This window comes from Mustela nigripes, chromosome 1 (genome assembly GCF_022355385.1).
Source record: "Mustela nigripes isolate SB6536 chromosome 1, MUSNIG.SB6536, whole genome shotgun sequence".
NCBI lineage: Eukaryota > Metazoa > Chordata > Mammalia > Carnivora > Mustelidae > Mustela > Mustela nigripes.
This window is the reverse complement of record NC_081557.1, coordinates 50,912,419-50,929,877: the sequence shown is the minus strand read 5'-3', so window position 1 is coordinate 50,929,877 and position 17,459 is coordinate 50,912,419. Positions and strand designations below refer to the sequence as shown.

The 17,459-nt window shown below is 45.9% G+C and overlaps 1 long non-coding RNA gene across 1 annotated transcript; it reads right to left on the bottom strand.

The window, feature by feature from the left end:
• Positions 1-3,432: 3,432 nt before the first annotated feature.
• Positions 3,433-17,248, bottom strand: LOC132011949 (uncharacterized). Its single transcript, XR_009402466.1, has 4 exons — positions 16,898-17,248; positions 7,353-7,419; positions 5,260-5,315; positions 3,433-3,949 (listed from the first exon to the last, which is right to left on the bottom strand). It is a non-coding gene; the product is annotated as an uncharacterized LOC132011949 (long non-coding RNA).
• Between the last annotated feature and the right edge of the window lie 211 nt (positions 17,249-17,459).

Sequence of the window (17,459 nt, the reverse complement as noted above, 5' to 3'; positions counted from 1 at the left end):
AGGCAGATGCTTAACCAACTGAGCCACCCAGGTACCCCAATACCCCAGTTTCTGACTCCAGCGGTGGGCACTTGGTAACAGCCCTCACTGAGATGAGGAACCCAGGATTTGGTTTTTCTTCCATGTATTCTCTCCCTATGCTCTTCACTCCATTCCTCATCCAGCTCCGTGCTCCATTAATTCAGTGGTGCCAGGCTGATCAAGTATTCACCCTAGTGAATCTGACTTCTCTATGCCCTCATTAGGGATGTGGGTGCTGTGGGAGAGCAGTAGCCTTGTATGCTGGGGTCAGCATATTTCCTCATTCGGGTATGCCCCTCATTCTCCCACAGTTCCTGTTCTGATCTTTGCCAAATCAGAATCTCTTCCTCACTCTCAACAATGAACTTGCCTACTAAGCTTTTGCCACCGGGTATATTTGTGTAATCTACCTGGGCATAGAACCAGGCAAGAACTGCCTCTCACCCATCCTATAATTCTGTGTGTTCTTGGCCACCCCTTCCTGTTAGGAAAGAGACTCTTCTTGCCCAAGGTCAACCTCCCCCGTGCATTTTGGTTCAAGTTCAGTTCTCTTCTTTGGAGACCTTGCTCTTGCAGTCATACCTTCTCTTTCCTGTGATACTGTTCTTTGTTCCTGTCATACCTTCTCTTTCTTGTGATACTGTTCCTTCCCAGTGCTGGATATGTCACTTCCTCTTTGTTGCTCCCATAACCATAACACCTCATCTCACTGGGTTGGAATGGCCTGCTTGTGTGCCCCACTAGACCACCAAGACCAAACTTGTCTCCGTTCATTATATCTAGAGCCTAGGATATGGCCTGGCTCAAACTCAGCGTCAGTAAAAGTTTGATGAGTAAATAAATCAACACATGGATTCTGGTTTTAGATCATTTCCTAGTAGCATCATTCATATGAATTTGCTTGCAAATGCCATTTCTAAACCAAGCTCTGGAGACTCCAAGGTGAGCATCAGACCATGGCAGGTAAATCCTGCTGGAGGCTCCGTGGCTGCCCATCCGCTGCCCTTCCCCAGTGACCCTAGGAGGCTGCCCACCTGGGTATTGCCTTCTGGTTCTAGAAGGAAGCACACAAAGGAAGCCTTTGTCTTTATCCTGATGCCTTAAATTTTATCTAAGACTGCTGAAAGAAGATACTGTATTACTCAAAATGACACCATAAAAATAATAGTGGTCACAATACATTGAACTCTAATCCAAGCAGGGACTGTAAGAGTGACTTCATCTCTCCCTTGGTACCTGAAGTGTAGACAAGGCTTACTGTGTTGAGCCCAGGGTGCCACAGAAGTGGCCTCAGAAGCGGGAAGAGGGAGCCGTGTGTGTGTGTGTGTGTGTGTGTGTGAAAGCAGACTCTTAATCTACTTAATCAGGCCATGCCTGGGCTCTGTGAGTGCCACACGGGTGCTGCCCTGAAATTCCTGAAAACGGAAGGTGAGATTTGCCCTGGTTGCATGGTTTTGAAGACAGTTTAGTCACTTGAAGACCAGAACACTGAAATCTCACAGAAAGCTTTGAACTTACCCGGCTCCCACTGGAGTAGTCTAGCAAGAAAAAAGTGCAAGCGGGAGTACCTGGGTGGCTCAGCTGGTTGGGCAGCCAACTCTTGGTTTTGGCTGTGGTTGAGGGATCCAGCACGCCCTCCGGCTCCAGGCTGGGAGGCAGTCAGGAGAATCTCTCTCTGCCCCGCCTGCTCACACCTATGCGCACTCTCCTCTCCCAAATGAATAAACAAAATCTTTTAAAAAACAAATAAATAAAAGTGTGTGTGTGTGTGTGTGTGTGTGTGTGTGTAGGGGTGCCTGCCCCCTGCTCCATGAGCACATCCTCCAAATGAGATGGACTGAGGGAATCTCCACCCTCGCAGATGGTCTCACCCCTCAGGGGGCAAACAGCTAGGTGGGCTCCGTGTTCAAAGATTCATGTTTTTTTCTACACAACCCCCAAATAAGCTTATAACTCCATCTAGTGTTTGCCCAAAGAACTGGCGATCCTTGCAGGCCTGGAGGAAAAGCTGAATTCACCCAGAGAAGGTACACCCATCTCCACTAGGGCACTTCCTGAGGGATCATGTAGGGGGAAGGGGGCGGGGACAGTGACCATATTTAGTTATCACTCCCTTTAGATTCTAAGGCCCCACAATAGGACGTGATGATGCTGTCACATTCTCGGTCAAATTCAACAGTGACTCACTCTGGGCCTGGAATTGAGTCTCTGGATATGAACAGAAGAATACTGTAGAAAAAAATCTCAAAATAGGGGCACCTGGATGGTTCAGTTGTTAAGCGTCTGCCTTCAGCTCAGGTCATGATCTCAGGGATCAAGCCCCATATGGGGCTCCTTGCTCTGCGGGAAGCCTGCTTTCCCTCTCCTGTCCGCCCCCCCCCCCAACTTGTGTTCCTACTCTCACTGTCTTCCTCTGTCAAATAAATAAATAAAATCTAAAAAAAATTTGTTTAATCTCAAAAAAATTTTTTTGCTGCTTTGGCATCACTACTAAATCTGATACCCCCCCTTACAATACCTATCAGATCTGGTGTATGACGGAAGGTTGTAAGAAAACCTCAGACTGAGCGGGGGAGGGAGGGGAAGGGGTATGAATTGAACTTCTTTGGGGAGGGCAGCTTGATGGTACCTGCTGTCACTTAAGATGTGGATTTCCCAGCAAATACACTCCTTTTTATCTCCTCCAGAAAAACACCTACACCAATGTACAAGGATGAAAGGGCAGGAATGCTCATGATAGCTGTATTACTAATAATGAAAAAAACACATTAGAAACAGCCAAAAGCCATTCAACAGAGAAATGGCCATGGGATATCATGCAGTCATTGAAGAGAATGAGGTGATTCAACATATGAACGTGAAAAGAGCACTGAGAAATACTGCTATGTCAGAAAACCAAGTTGCAGAACAATATGGACTGTGTGATATTTTTGCACAATAAAATAAGACATACATGCATGTAAAAACATAGAAGAATCTATAGCCAAGGGATAGATAAGCTACTTCTGGGAATGGAACAGTATTGAGGGAGGGTTAAGGGGCAACTTACTTGATTGCTTCCCTTATAATAAAAATTTATTCACTACTTGTGAACTTAAAAACAAATTGAAAAGAAAAAGAAATGCAAGGGATCACTTGTGAAACAATGTGAATGTCCCAGCCTCCAGCACCAAACGCCATAACCCTTTCTTCTGAAAGCTGAAGAAAAAGAAAAGTTTATTTTCTTAGATTATAAATCCATACTGTCCCATACAGTAGCCACGGACCTCACAGGGCTACCGAGCACTGGACTTGTGACTGGTCAGAGTGGAAAGTGTTGGAAGGATACAATAAACACCAGATTTCAAAGTATTAAAAAAAAAAAAAGAACATTTCCTTAATCAGTTTTATATTGATTACATGTTGAGACAATAACATTTTATGTATATTGAGTTAAAACAGGCTATTAAAATAAGTTCACCTGTTTCTTTTGGTGTTTTTTTTTCATGTGGCTGTTAGAAAAACTAGAATCCCATATGTGGCTTCCATTTGTGGTTCTTACATTTCCTCTGGACAGTGCTGCTGAAGTCCTTTTGACTGCAGAGATCCATGGTGCCTGACTTCTTGTTTCCTTGGGATTGGGCTCAGAGATCAGCAGAGCATGGTAATCAGTAACTGCTCATGGACTTAATGAACCAAAGATAGCTCACGTGGAGTGTTACATACTGGTCTTGTTTCTCTGTTTGTCTGGGGGCCTTGGGAAACTCAGAGTTAAATTTCATCATGCTCGGTTGAGATCCTAGGACCTCATTCTGTCCCAGATCCACTCCAGACGGGTGGAAGAGACCCATCCAGAGGAATTCAGGATTGTTGCTGCTGTCCTCAGGCCAGGAAAGTCAGACCATCACAACCCATCTTCCACATTCACACGTCCTTCCTCTTCTATGGCCTGTGGGGTCCAGGGAATGAATAGGGGTGAACTCAGTGAGCTCAGTGAGAGCAATCATTTTATTTTGTTCACGTTTTTCTGAACAAACTGCCTGTGTGGTCACTAGAGCCACAGGGGAGGTTGGGGTATGGAGTTAAACCCCTGTCTTTGGGGTCAGTCAAAACACTTTTCACATGGAATGACACTTTGGAGAAATTCCAGGTTTCCTAATCCAGCAAAACTTTCCCAAGCATCTTTTCAGTATAGCATAATGTTTAAGGTCATGGATTGGAGCCAGACAGCCTGGGTACACATCCCTGGTATGGTTATTTTCTAGCTCCATGACCTCCAGCTAGTTAGCTCTGCATAAATTTCCTCATCTGTAAAATGAATGAAAAATAGGGGTGCCTGGGTGGCTCAGTCATTAAGCATCTGCCTTTAGCTCAGGTCATGATCCCAGGGTCCTGAGATCGAACCCCATGTTGGGGTCCCTGCTTGGCGGGAAGCCTGCTCCTCCCTCTCCCACTCCCCTTGTTTGTGTTCCTGCTGTAGCTCTCTCTCTGCCAAATAAATAAATAAAAATCTTTTAAAAAATGAATGAAAATAGTAGTAAACCTACCTCATGGGACAGTTGTGAGATTAAATGAATTAATAGAGGCAAAATGCTTAGCACAGAATAAAGCACCTAAAACATAGTAAGTGCTCAATTAGCTTTAGCTAGTATATGGATCTGCAGCCTTTGCCAAGTCCTGGGGAAACTGATGAATCTAACTGAACCCCTGCTCAAATCTGTAGGTGAGGTGGGGGTTACAGATAATAAGCATCATACCAGATCATGGGGACCATAGAGTACTGAGGGGGCAGAGTGTTTGAAAGGATGTCACAGAGACCCAGTCCTTGAACTAAGGCTCACAAGACACTCAGGTGTTTGCTGGACCAAGAGACACCTCAGGCAGAATGAATGGGCTGAAGCCTCTGGGGGCAGAAGAAGGACCTCCCCCATGCTGAAAATAGTTTTCTGATTCAAAAAGTAAAATACATTAGTAAAAAACTTGGAAAAGAATCAAGAATATAAAAACAGTGCTCTAGTTAAGCAGTATAAACATATTGGGGCACATTTCCTCAGATCTTTCCTTAGGCGGTGGGATAGATTGTGATGGACAGATGGGCATTTGCAATGTCACACACACGGTGTCCTCATGAAGCACAGGTGCCAAGAAGGATGCTTGTGCCACATCAGGAGGGAATGTAAGCTGGATCGGAGGTGAGGGGGCACTGGGGAAATAATGAAGCCAGCCCCATCGGTTTCATTTTCCAATTCTGCCACTTACCAGCTTTGTGATCTCAGGCAAACCTGCTTAACCTTCCTGAAGCTCAGATTCTTCATCTGGAAAGAGGAGAAACAATCACTGCCCTCATAGGATTTCTGTGATCCCATTAAATGGTAGCTTAAAACACTCAATATAGTTGCCAGCACATGGAAACTTTCTGTTACGTGGGGCAGAGTAGCATTGCTTTTAGCACAGATAACTTGGCATTTAGGTTTGCCTCCATCTTCCATGTTTTTGGGTAAGGGGAGTTCTCTCGCTGAATGCTTCCCAACACTAACAGGTGGGCTCACTCGGCTGATCTTTGTGGAAGACCAGAACACACTAGCACCTTTCTTTTCTTTTTTTAGAGACTTATTTATTTGAGAGAGAAATAGAGAGAGAGAAAGAGAGTCTGTGCTTGCGCAAGTTGGGGAAGAGAGGGAGGGGGCAAAGGGAAAGAATCTCAAAAGGGCTCCACGCTATGAAGGGAGCCAGATGCCGGCTTGATCCCAAGACCCTGAGATCATCACCTGAACTGAAACCGAGAGTTGGGAGCTCAACAAACCAGGCCACCCAGGCGCCCCCACACTGGTACTTTTCTTTCTCACACAATTTGACTACTGGTAAAAGGACCATACTACTGTAATATATAGGGTGGAGAAAAAAGTCCCTTAAAGGGAAGATGTGGAAATAATTGGGCCAAAGACAAGACTGCTGAAGCATTAAATTAAAAAACAAAACAAAAGGGGTGCCTGGGTGGCTCAGTGGGTTAGAGCCTCTGCCTTCGGCTCAGGTCATGATCCCGGGGTCCTGGGATCGAGCCCTGCATCGGGCTCTCTGCTCAGCGGGGAGCCTGCTTCCTCCTCTCTCTCTGCCTGCCTCTCTGCCTACTTGTGATCTCTGCCTGTCAAATAAATAAATAAAATATTAAAAAAAAAAAAAACTAAACAAAAGAAAACAAAAACTGCTGAAGCAGAAAGATATAGCCATGGGACAGAAAAAAGCCACGAGAGCCTCAACCCATCAGGCTTCCTCTGATGGCCTGGGACCAGTGTCAGGTCTGGAGAGGTGGGGCCCAAGAACAGCTGTAACAGGGACCAGGAAGGACGTGGCGGGCAGGTAAGGAAGGCCGGCTAAACCCTTCCTGAGAGGGTTTACCAAATCCAGTTCAAGAAGGGGAAACACGAAGTACCCAGAGACCCTCTCTAGTCTGACTTCAGAAAGTGGAAATTCCACCATTCCCAAATTGGCTCTCCCAAAGCTTTGCTTACTTTGCCCTCTGGCGGCTACAGTCTGTAACTACATCACTTTGGTAGACCACTTTCCCACAAAGGAGTGGGGCCGGTTGCTCTTCCCAGCGGGTACTCCTTACCCTTCAACTGATACGCTAACCAAATGGGCATCTTTGGTAGTCAAATTCCAGGGGCTGAGAATGTACGAAAGCACACAGCTTTAGGTGGGCGTGCTCCCCAAACAAGAGGCAGGAGGCTGGCTCCCCCAGATTTGACTAGTGAAACCCACACATCAAAATTTACTGTGACTCCATTTGGAGTGACGGGAGGAAAGGAATGAGATGGTAACAAGCCAGTGCTACCAACAGCCCCATTTCCTGCCCACACCAAGGCTGTGCGAACAGGTGGCTAGTTAGCTTGGAGACAAGGGAGGAAGGCAGGAGCCAGGAGCCGGCTTGTAGCCATCAAGGCTCAGGGGCAGGAGCCAGGCCTAGGGTATGACACGGCTGGCTGTGAGCAGAGAGGACTCCTTCTATGAGGTGCTTACTCTGGGCTTTTGTAGAGAGAAGCCATTAGAACCTTCTGATCTAGTTCTCCAGACCCTGATCTGACAGGCTCAGGAGCCCTGGAGTTCTGGCAGCAAGTCACCTCCACTTAGCCTTGTACTTTCCCAGAAAGACATGGACATAGCAGCTTCCAGAATGTTGCAGACCTCCACACAGTCATGGAGCATGGGGGAGGAGTCTCAGCAATAGGATTCATCTCCATTGCTAGGGGCCAGCCAGGGAAAGGGGAGGAGGGTCGGGGTGGGGGATGTCAATTAGTCCAGCTGCTTTGGAAAGTTCAGTACCCTCGAGGAACCTGGATTGTACATCCACAAACCTCAGCCATTCCATTCCTGAGTGTGCAGCCTAGACCCGGTCTTCAAAATTGTGCGCTCCCATCCTCCCTACAAGAATTTAAAGGATGCGGTTTTCCTTTGTACATTTCGAGTTGCGTAGAACTTTAACATAGGTAGAAGTTTTCACCAGAAGTTGGTATAATTTCCAGCACTCTCATCATGTCAACACCTTAAAATATAGCAGTCATTGTTTTAAATGTATCCATAGGAAGATAAATGCCACAATGATTTGATACCCACAATTATCCACTTTAAAAATACACAAACACAGGGTGCCTGGGTAGCTCACTCGTTAGGCACCCGCCTTCGGCTCGTGTTGTGATCCCGGGGTCCTGGGATGGAGCCCTGCGTTGGGCTCTCTGCTGGGTGGGAAGCCTGCTTCTCCCTCTCCCACTCTCCCGCTTGTGTTCCCTCTCTCACTGTGTCTCTCTCTGTCAAACAAATAAATAAAAAATCTTTAAAACAAAATACACAAACACACTTTTCTCAAACAGCTGCACCTTTTATATTATTTCAGTCTCTCCTTAAACTTACGTTTTTATTGTGCATAACCCCGAGAATGCCTTCATGCCCCCTGACAAATCCAGAGCTCCCTTGGATTGGATCCATGACCCTTCCCACTAACACTCCTTGCCCTCGTTGGCAAGCTGACTTGGGTTTGATTTAGGTGGTTTTCCAGGAAGACCCCATACCAGCTGGGTGTTTTCCTAGCTTAGGGATCCGCTGAAATCCTTCCTTCCCATGACCCCTTGTTTACTCATCAAAAAGGGCCTGCAAAAAAAAAAAAGAAGAGAAAAAAAAGAAGGGTCTGAACCAAAGTCCTAGCCTGCAGGGTACAAGGTTCTAGCCACAACACTTGTAAAAGACTTCCGCTTATGTAAACAGCAAGCAATTTTATATACTAATAGCTGAACATATTGAGAGCTTATAATGTACCAAGCACTATGCTAAGTACTTTATATACATTATACATTTTTGCCCCATAATTCCCATGATGCAGTTTAACCTGCTTACTATAATATTAACCCATTTTACCAACCAAGGTCTTCTAAGACCAGCCTGGAAATATACCCCCCCTCAAGAAAATTACGTATTAACATCCAGGAATTTAAAGGGTTACACAATATCAATAATTTTCCCCCATCCAGAAGCCACAGTTGGAGAAGAACTTACCTGAGACACCTTAATTGTATTGAGACCCGTAGAAAAGATTGTAACTGGGGAACAGGACATTTCTTAAATTCTTTAGGTAAAGTGACTTTGAATTAAAATCAAGACTAAAATCAAAACAGGATAGTACGTGAATGCGATAAATGGTTTGGGACCACAAGGTATTTCAAGATACCAAGTCCAGTCCCACCTCCAACTATGAAAGGTCATTGAAGAGCAGGACAGCTTGGAAGAGCAGCCAGTAGAGGGCGGCAGAGCACAGCGGACCCAGACAGGTCAAGGGTGGCCTCAGCCTTTGACCGCGTGTCAGATTAACGAGCGCGGTGGTGTGCGCCTCTGCCTGCCCAGTCCTCACCAGACACCTCCACAACTTCTCGTGAAGGGCAAGAGAGGCAGGTGCCTGGAGGAAGGCTATGCACAGCCCTGTCCAGCAGAAATGTAATGTGAGCGCAGACATAATTTCAAGTTTGCTGGTAGCCACTCAGAAGGGAGGCGAAACAGTTGATGTTAATTTTAATATTTAATTTACCCCACCTATCCAAAAATGTTATCACTTCAACATGTAATTCATATGAAAGTTATCGAGATGTTTTGCTTTTTTCATTAAGCCTTTGAAATCCAACATGTATTTTCTATTTGCGGCACTTGTCAATTTCAAAAAGCTGCATTTCAAGGCTTCAATAGCCCCTTGTGACTATAGACATTTAATTTACATCACTGAAGTACCTCTTGCTGGATAAGGGCCTTAGGAGGATTCCAGTAGTCCCAGAGAGGACAGTCCAAGGACCTTACCTGGCTCTGCCCACAGCTTTGACCTAGAGCCCCTGCCCCATCCCCCTCCCTCCCCTCACACACCTGCCACAAATATTTTCCCTAGGGCACAGTGGTCTCTCTCTCCTCACCTGTCAGGGGCATTCTTGCTCCTTCCTAAAATGTAAGTTAATGTGTCATGCCCCAGGTTAGGAACCCTCCATGGCTCCCCGTCCCCTCTGGTCTGACATCAGAGCTGTTCAGGCTTGGGGAGGTGTGAGGGTTTCGATAGATTTCATTTCAAAAGAGCGCTGTGATTGAGAGGACAACAACTTGATTCTCGATCCAGTTGCCCATTGAGAGAGGCAGATGCTCAGAGAGGAGAACAGGCTCTGGTCTCCTGGAGCCTGGCGCACATATCAGATGGGATGGCCTTGGGCAAATGGCTTAAAGCTCTGTCAGGGTTTCCTCACCTTTCAAACGGGGATAATAAGAATACTTCCCCACTAGGCTAGCTGTGAGGATTCCACGAGAGACTTCTAACAGTGCTTGGCACATAGTAAGAGCTAAATCAGTGTTAACTTCGAGAAAACTCCGTTGGCATGACAGCATTTCAACACTTTTAAACAATTATTTTTTGGCAAAATATTTAAACTTCTGGGAACTCTCTCAGCTGCTGTGCTGCCAGATGGGCCTGGCAATGCTCTGATCAAACCCTTACATGTGGTCCCTGCAAACCGGGACATTATGACGTTACCTCCCGTCCCCTTGGGCTAAATGGATCCCATCAATGCCAGTGGGACCCAAATAAAATTTGTAAACAACACAAAGGCAAAGATTACCAATTAAAATACCTTTAAACACAATTTAGTTCTTTGCTAATACATGGCTAATGCTTTCAAATGCCTGCAAATTTTCAGCTGTTTTTGTTCTTTCCTTTTTTTTTTTTTAAAGATTTTGTTTATTTATTGGACAGATAGAGATCAGAAGTATGCAGAGAGACAGAGAGGAGGAAGCAGAGTCCCTGCTGAGCAGAGAACCCAATGTGGGGCTCAAACCCAGGACCTTGAGATCTTGACCTGAGCCAAAGGTAGAGGCTTAACCTACTGAGCCACCCAGGCACCCCCCTTTCTTTCTTTCTTTCTTTTTTTTTTTAACATTCTTTAAGGCATTGAATTTTCACAACAAGTATGAATCAGAGTTTATATTTTGCATATGAAAAGAGAGGTCACAGAGCTAGGAAGTGACAGAAGATTCAAATCCAGATGGTGTGGCCCCAGAGACTGAGCTTAGGCCATCCTTTTTACTTTTCATCAGCAAATTTATTCCTTCTGCACCCCCACCCCCCATGACCTGTCCTGTGTTCCTGGATCTATGTTCCCAGTCGCAGGGTTCAGGCCTCCCGCTGGACACCTGTCACATGACATCACTGTGAGCCATGCTAGAAAGTAGTTCCTCATTCCAGGGTCCAGGCCTGGGGGAGGGAGCAGGACAGGCCAAGGTTTGATTTCTGGCTCTGCTCCTTACATCATGGGTGCCTTAAACAAAAGGCTTACCTCACTGTTCTTGCTAGGTCTCTAGCGCTTTTAGCACTAGGTGTCAAGTTCCTGACATGCAGTTTATGTTTTATAAATCATGGTTTCTTATCATCAGAGACAACGATTATGCTACATTTTTTCTGTGAATTAAAAAATAAGTTTCTTTACAATCAAGAAATGACATAATCAGCAAACTGAGACAGCACACAATTTGGTTACAAACATAAATGCTTTAAACTTGCCCTGTGACCTTACTATTCCATTTCTGGCAAATTATCTACAAATATATTCCTCTAAGTGAAAAACTGCCTATGCACAAGAACATGCATTGTAGCAGAAGAGTGGATTCCCCCAAAGTGTCCAACACTAGGAAACTGTTTCAAGATTTTATTTGTTTATTTGAGAGAGAAAGAGAATAAGCACAAGCAGCAGGGGTGGGGGTGGGGCGCAGGTAGAGGCAGAGGGAGAAGCAGACTCCCTGCTGAGCACGGAGCCCAACACGGGACTGGATCCCAGAACTCCAGGTTGAGGACCCAAGCCCAAAGTAGACGCTTACCGGCTGAGCCACCCAGGCGCCCCCAGCACTATGGGATTGTTTAAATGAGTTGTAATCTATCCATCAGATGGGCTACTATGAAATCATGAACAAGAATGAAATGGCTCTATGTGTAGGGGAATGAATCACTTTCCAGATTAAAAAAGGAAAGAGCCAAGTGCAGAACAGTATGGAAAAATGTTATGTTTTGTGCAGAAACTAGAGAAGAAGGTTATATATGTGAGCAATTACACTTGCACTGAATATCTCTGGAAGGAAATCCCAGACACTGCTTCTGGATGTGGTCTCTGGACAGGAGACTGCAAAGCAGGGCTTCAGACATGGAAAGGAGGTTGGCTTTTCACGAACCACCCTTTCTGAATGTCGTAAGATGTGCATGCATATTGATTAAATTTTTCATTAATTTAAACATAAAGAGGAACACCTGAAGATATCCAGTCTCAGTTGTAACATTTTTTCAAGGTGATAAACAAATGGCCAATGGACACATGAAAAGATGCTCAGCATCATGCATCATCAGAGGAATGCAAATCGAAACCACAACGAGACAAAAGCATCACCTCACACCTGTTAGAATGGCTATTATCAAAAAGACAAGAAATACATGCTGGCAAGGATGTGGAGAAAAGGGAACCACTGCTGGAAATAGATCCAAAGGAAGTGAAGTCACTGTCTCAAGGAGATATCCTTAGCCCATGTTTATTGCAACTTTATTTACAATAGCCAAGCCATGGAACCAACCCAAGTGGTGGCTGATGAATGAATGGATAAGGAAATGTATATACATTTCAACCAAGGGAAGGAAATGCTACCATTTGCAACACGGATCGAACTTGCAGGCATTATACTAAGTGAAGGAGGTCAGAGGGAAAAAATATTGTGTGATCTTAGATCTTTTTTTCTTCTGAAGATTATATTTTTTGCGGCGCCTGGGTGGCTCAGTCAGTTAAGCATCCTGGGATCCCAGGGTCCTGAGATTGAGCCCTGCATTGGGCTTCCTGCTCAGTGGGAAGTCTGCTTCTCCCTCTGTCTCTCCCCCTGCTTGTGCTCTCTCTGTCCAATAAATCAATAAAATCTTTTTAAAAAATAAATATATTATATTTAAGTCATCTCTACACCCAACGTGGGGCTCGAACTCACAACCCCTAGATCTAGAGTCACAAGCTCTACTAAATGAGCCAGCCAGGTGCCCCTAGTGTGTGATCTTATATGTAGGATCTTTAAAAAAAGGAAAAAGAAAGCACCCCGAACTCGTAGAAGTGGAGAGTAGATTGGTGGTTGTCAGAAGCTCAGGGGTGGAGGAAGTGGGTGAAGGTGGCCAAACCCTCAGTTATAAGATGATCACGTTCACCGCGGTGACTGTAGCTAACGATACTGTGTGGCACACTTGCAAATTGCTCAGCACAGATCTTAGAAGTTCTCATCACACACATCCACACTCACAGGGTAGGTAGCTATGTGAGTGATGGATTGTTAACTAACCTTAGAGTGGTGATCACTTCCCAACATATGTGTGTATCAAATCATTACACTGTACACCTTAAATTTACACAGTGTTATATGGTGATTTTATCTCGATAAAACTGAAAAAAATAGGGTGCCTGGGTGGCTCAGGGGGTTAAGCCGCTGCCTTCGTCTCAGGTCATGATCTCAGGGTCCTGGGATCGAGTCCCGCATCGGGCTCTCTGCTCAGCAGGGAGCCTGCTTCCTCCTCTCTCTCTGCCTGCCTCTCTGCCTACTTGTGATCTCTCTCTGTCAAATAAATAAATAAAATCTAAAAAAAAAAAAAAAAAAAAACTGAAAAAAATAGTTGTAATAAGGGAAGTGCAAAGTAAAACAATGAGATTATACTTTTCACCCATCAGATTGGCCAGCACTTACTTACTTACTTTCTTTCTTCCTTTCTTTCTTTTTCTAAGATTTTATTTATTTATTTGTCAGAGACAGAGAGTGAGTAAAACCAGGGGGAGTGGCAGGCAGGAGAAGCAGGCTCCCCGCTGATCAGAGAGCCCAACATGGAACTCCATCCCAGGACCCTGGGGATCATGACCTGAGACTACGGCAGACGCTTAGACTGAGTCACCTAGGCGCCCCTGGCCAGGATTTTCAAGTCTGGGGTCAAGTGCTGGCTCACACTGACTCTGTCCGATCCTGTTGGTGGCAGAGTTAAAGGACACAGCTACCTCTAAAACAATCTGGCAGTACCTAGTAGGATGTATTTTTCAATGCCAGTTCAAGACCAGAGTCAGAATCAGGTCCCTCCTGATTCTAAGGCTCCGCCTTAGCCCTGCAGGAACAGTTGTCCCCAGAGGCCTTGGGCCCAGACCGGAGGCGCTGGTCCGAGGACACTGGCCTTGCTGTACTCTTCCCCGTGTCTTCTAATACAAGGAGAAGGTTCTCATGCATTATTTAAGGAATGAAAAGTTTAAAAACTGTTAAGTATTTTACAAACATGATTCTCTAGAGACGTGTGGGAAAGGAAAAAGAGAAAAGGAGAGAGGAAGAAATATTTCTATGGCCTGAGGTAACCACCTTGACATTTTACATTTTCCCTTCATTGAATTTTTTGGTGCCTAGATCCGCCTGCGCAGTGCTGAGAGAGAACACGATTTCATATCCTGTTTTTCCCATTAACTTTGTAACTTGGCATTGGTTGTGAGACAGGACCATGAGTCTCTCTCCACGTCTTTTAATGGTCTGGGGATGTGGGGGCAAGGCGGATGGTTAGGGGTGGAGGTGGGGCGGGAGTTCTGTGTGCCCTGGGTATGCCTAGGGAGAGGTGCACTTTGGTCTGGATAATTCTTGGTTGTGGGGAACTCTCCTATGCACTGGAGGGTGTTTAACAGCTCCCTGACCTCTGCCCACCAAAGACCAGTAGTACCACCCCTCCAGCTGAGACAACCAAAAATGTCTTCTGACTTTGCCAAATGTCACCTAGGGATATGGCTGCCAGATTTAGCTAACAGAAATAAAGGATTGCCCCACGGAAGCTGGATTCCAGATAAGCAAGAAATAACTTTCTATTATAAGTATATAAGAAAGACACACAGTGTAGGGGACATAGCTACACGGAAAAACTACTTGTTTATCTAGAACTCACACTAAACTGGTGGCATGCATTTGATCAGGCGCCCTGGGGGTGGGGAGGGAGGGATCACCCTCTGCTGAGAGCCCTTGCCTCAGCGCACCAGACAAAACAGGGTCTCCCCCACTGCCCCGGGATTGAAGAGGTGGGGGTCTGCGGGGTGGCCACTGAGCCTGGGAGGGGTCACTGTGAGAGGGGAGCAGATTCAGAACCCAGAAACAGTGGATGAGACTGTCCGGTCATTTACTAAAGTTTACTTATGGAGAGCTCACTGTGTGCAAGGTGCTAGGGAGGCAGCGGGAAACAGGAGGAGCTTGTCCTTGCTCAGGTGGCCACAAATGGAAGGTGCAGGCAGGGAGGACGGTTGGTGCTGTCTGGGAGAGGAAGGGCATCCAAAGGACCAGCTCGAACTGGTCTGGGGGGCAGACGGGTGATCAGTGGGTGGTAAGCCCAACTCTGGATGTAGGTAAAATTCAAGGTGCCTGAGACATCTGGGGTCCAGGGAGTGAGAGGACTGTGGATCTGGGCTCCAGAGAGAAATGTACTCGGAAGCCCTGGGGAAGGATGGCAAGAGTTGGTAGGAGAGAGAGAAGAGGGTGGGGACAGAGCCTGGGAACCTCAGTAAGCAGGGGCAGTGAGGGGGACTTTGAAGAAACAGTCAGAGGCCTAGATAGGGCTTGAGTCTGGAGGGCCAACACAGAAGAGAGGTCCCAGGAGGAAGCGGTGGGCAACCCGTAGCACTGCGGAGAGGGCAGGTGGGCTGGAGGTGGCAGTGGGGTCACCAAGGACACAAGCCAGCACAGTTCTGGGCCTCCATTTCAGGATGAATATTCACAGGCAGAGAAGATTCGGGGAAGGGCCAGGTGTCATTTGGGGAAATGTTTGAATGAACTGGGGAGGCCAGCATGAAAAGGGAGCCTCCAAGGGTCATGGGTGACCCACAGCTGCAGCCACTCAGACTCAGAGTGCCTAGGGTGGCAACACTGGCACCCACTCTGCCCCCTGCTCACTCTACTCCAACCCAGCTGGCCTCCTTACTGCTCTTCAGATATGCCAAATGGGCTCTCACCCCAGGGCCTTTGCACCTGCTCTTCCCTCTGTCTGGAACACTTCCCTAATACATCCTCATCTCCTTCAGGATTTTTTTTTTTAAGATTTTATTTATTTATTTGACAGAAATCACAAGTAGGCAGAGAGGCAGGCAGAGAGAGAGAGAGAGAGAGAGCAGGTTACTCAAATGTTATCTTCCTTGTTAGACCTTCCCTGACAATCAATTTAAAATAGGAGCATCCCTCCCTGCATTACCCTTCCCTTCTATATTTTTATTTTTTATATTTTTATTTGTAATCCCCTTCCCTACTTTATTTTTCCCCATCACACATTTATTACCATCTAATAAAACGTACATTAAAATTTAAAAGTTATTTTGTTTTGGTTTGAATGGATAATATGTTCCCACAGTTTAAGATTCAAAGTTGTGTCCAGCACCACCAGTCCTGCAATGGATAACCTCATGCCTACATTGTACTGTGCAGCAGAACTCTAGGCTACAGTCCCAGAAGGGGGGTTATTGGGTCAAGGGGTAAATGCATTTCTAATTTTATCTTACTTACTTTTTTTTTCCTGCTCTTCCAACTAGAATGTAAAGCCCAGTATCCCCAGTACTTTAAACAAGTTCTGGTGCATAATAGGTGCTCAGTTAGTACATATTGAATGGACTATCCAATATGTATGATGAGGAACCCATTCCTGGAAGCCTGAAGGTATGCTCCTGATGACCCACGTGAACGTCTGCCCCCCTTCCCAACTTCTGGGCTATGAATCCTTAGAGATCCTTGAATACAGTACATGGTCTGCATGGGTCCCACACACCCTTCAGAAATGAAGAGCCTTTTCCTCAGCTAAGGCTGCTTGTTTACTCCCTCTGTTTCCCCTACTTTATCCAGGAAGGCATTTAAAAAATATTTCTACAAAGCAACCTGCATAATTTCCCCTGTAAATTCCCTTCCCTGACTACAGTTTTCTCTTTTCTAATAATTAAAAAAATCACTGAATACTGGAAGAATGATCAGGTGGCAGAGAAAGTGGGCTCATTTTCAGAAATGGAATTCACCCATAGAATGTTTCTGTTGTGCCTGATCTTGCACTGGCAATGAGAATGGACAAGGAGAACATGATGAAAATCTTGCCTGCCAGCTGGGCTTCATCATTCACAGGCAGATTATGTTCAGGAAGTTTCCTTGAGGGTGGGGGCTCAGTGTCTGGGTTATTCAAAATAGACAGCCCCCTCCATGTGCGCGCGGGTGCGCGTGCGCGCGCACACACACACACACACACACACACACACACACACTAGCTGGTTAATGTTTAAGCCCCACCTCCAAGAGTGAAGAAATTGACTTGAATAATTCTCCAATTTTTCCTCACCTGTTGAAAAGACCATTTTTTGTTGGTGCTGCTGTAGATCCGTTGGTTGACTGTTGGTCGGTTCGTTGGCTGTTGGTTTCATGTTTCTGGGAGTGTATGTTATTTGTCTGTGTCAACTGTTTAACTTCAGGAAACTTGGCCATTCTGACTCCAGGAAATCTCCTTTGGACCCCTCAGGGAACACCCAAGTTCCATTAGGACTTTTCCTTTCGGCTCCCAAGTGTTTTAGGATTGGGGAAGGAGAAGAAGTGGGTAAAATATGGAGCCAGACTGACCTGGGTCCAAAACTAGCCCAACCTATTGGTAACTGAGAAGTCTTGGGCAACTGAGATCCAAACTCCCTTCATCTTGTGTTCCAGCCCCACCTATCCCTCCTGCCCTTCCTAGAATCAACAACCTAATAAAGGGGAGGGAAGGGGTAAAGTCCAGCACCCAGGCAGGCTGGGTTGGGCTGGAGGTGCAAGGTTGCAGGATGCAATCCTCCAGGTCAAGGGAGCAACTTATGACAAAAACTGGGACCCCTGGGTTCATTCCTAGGGGCGTCTTCTGTGGTTACAGCTCC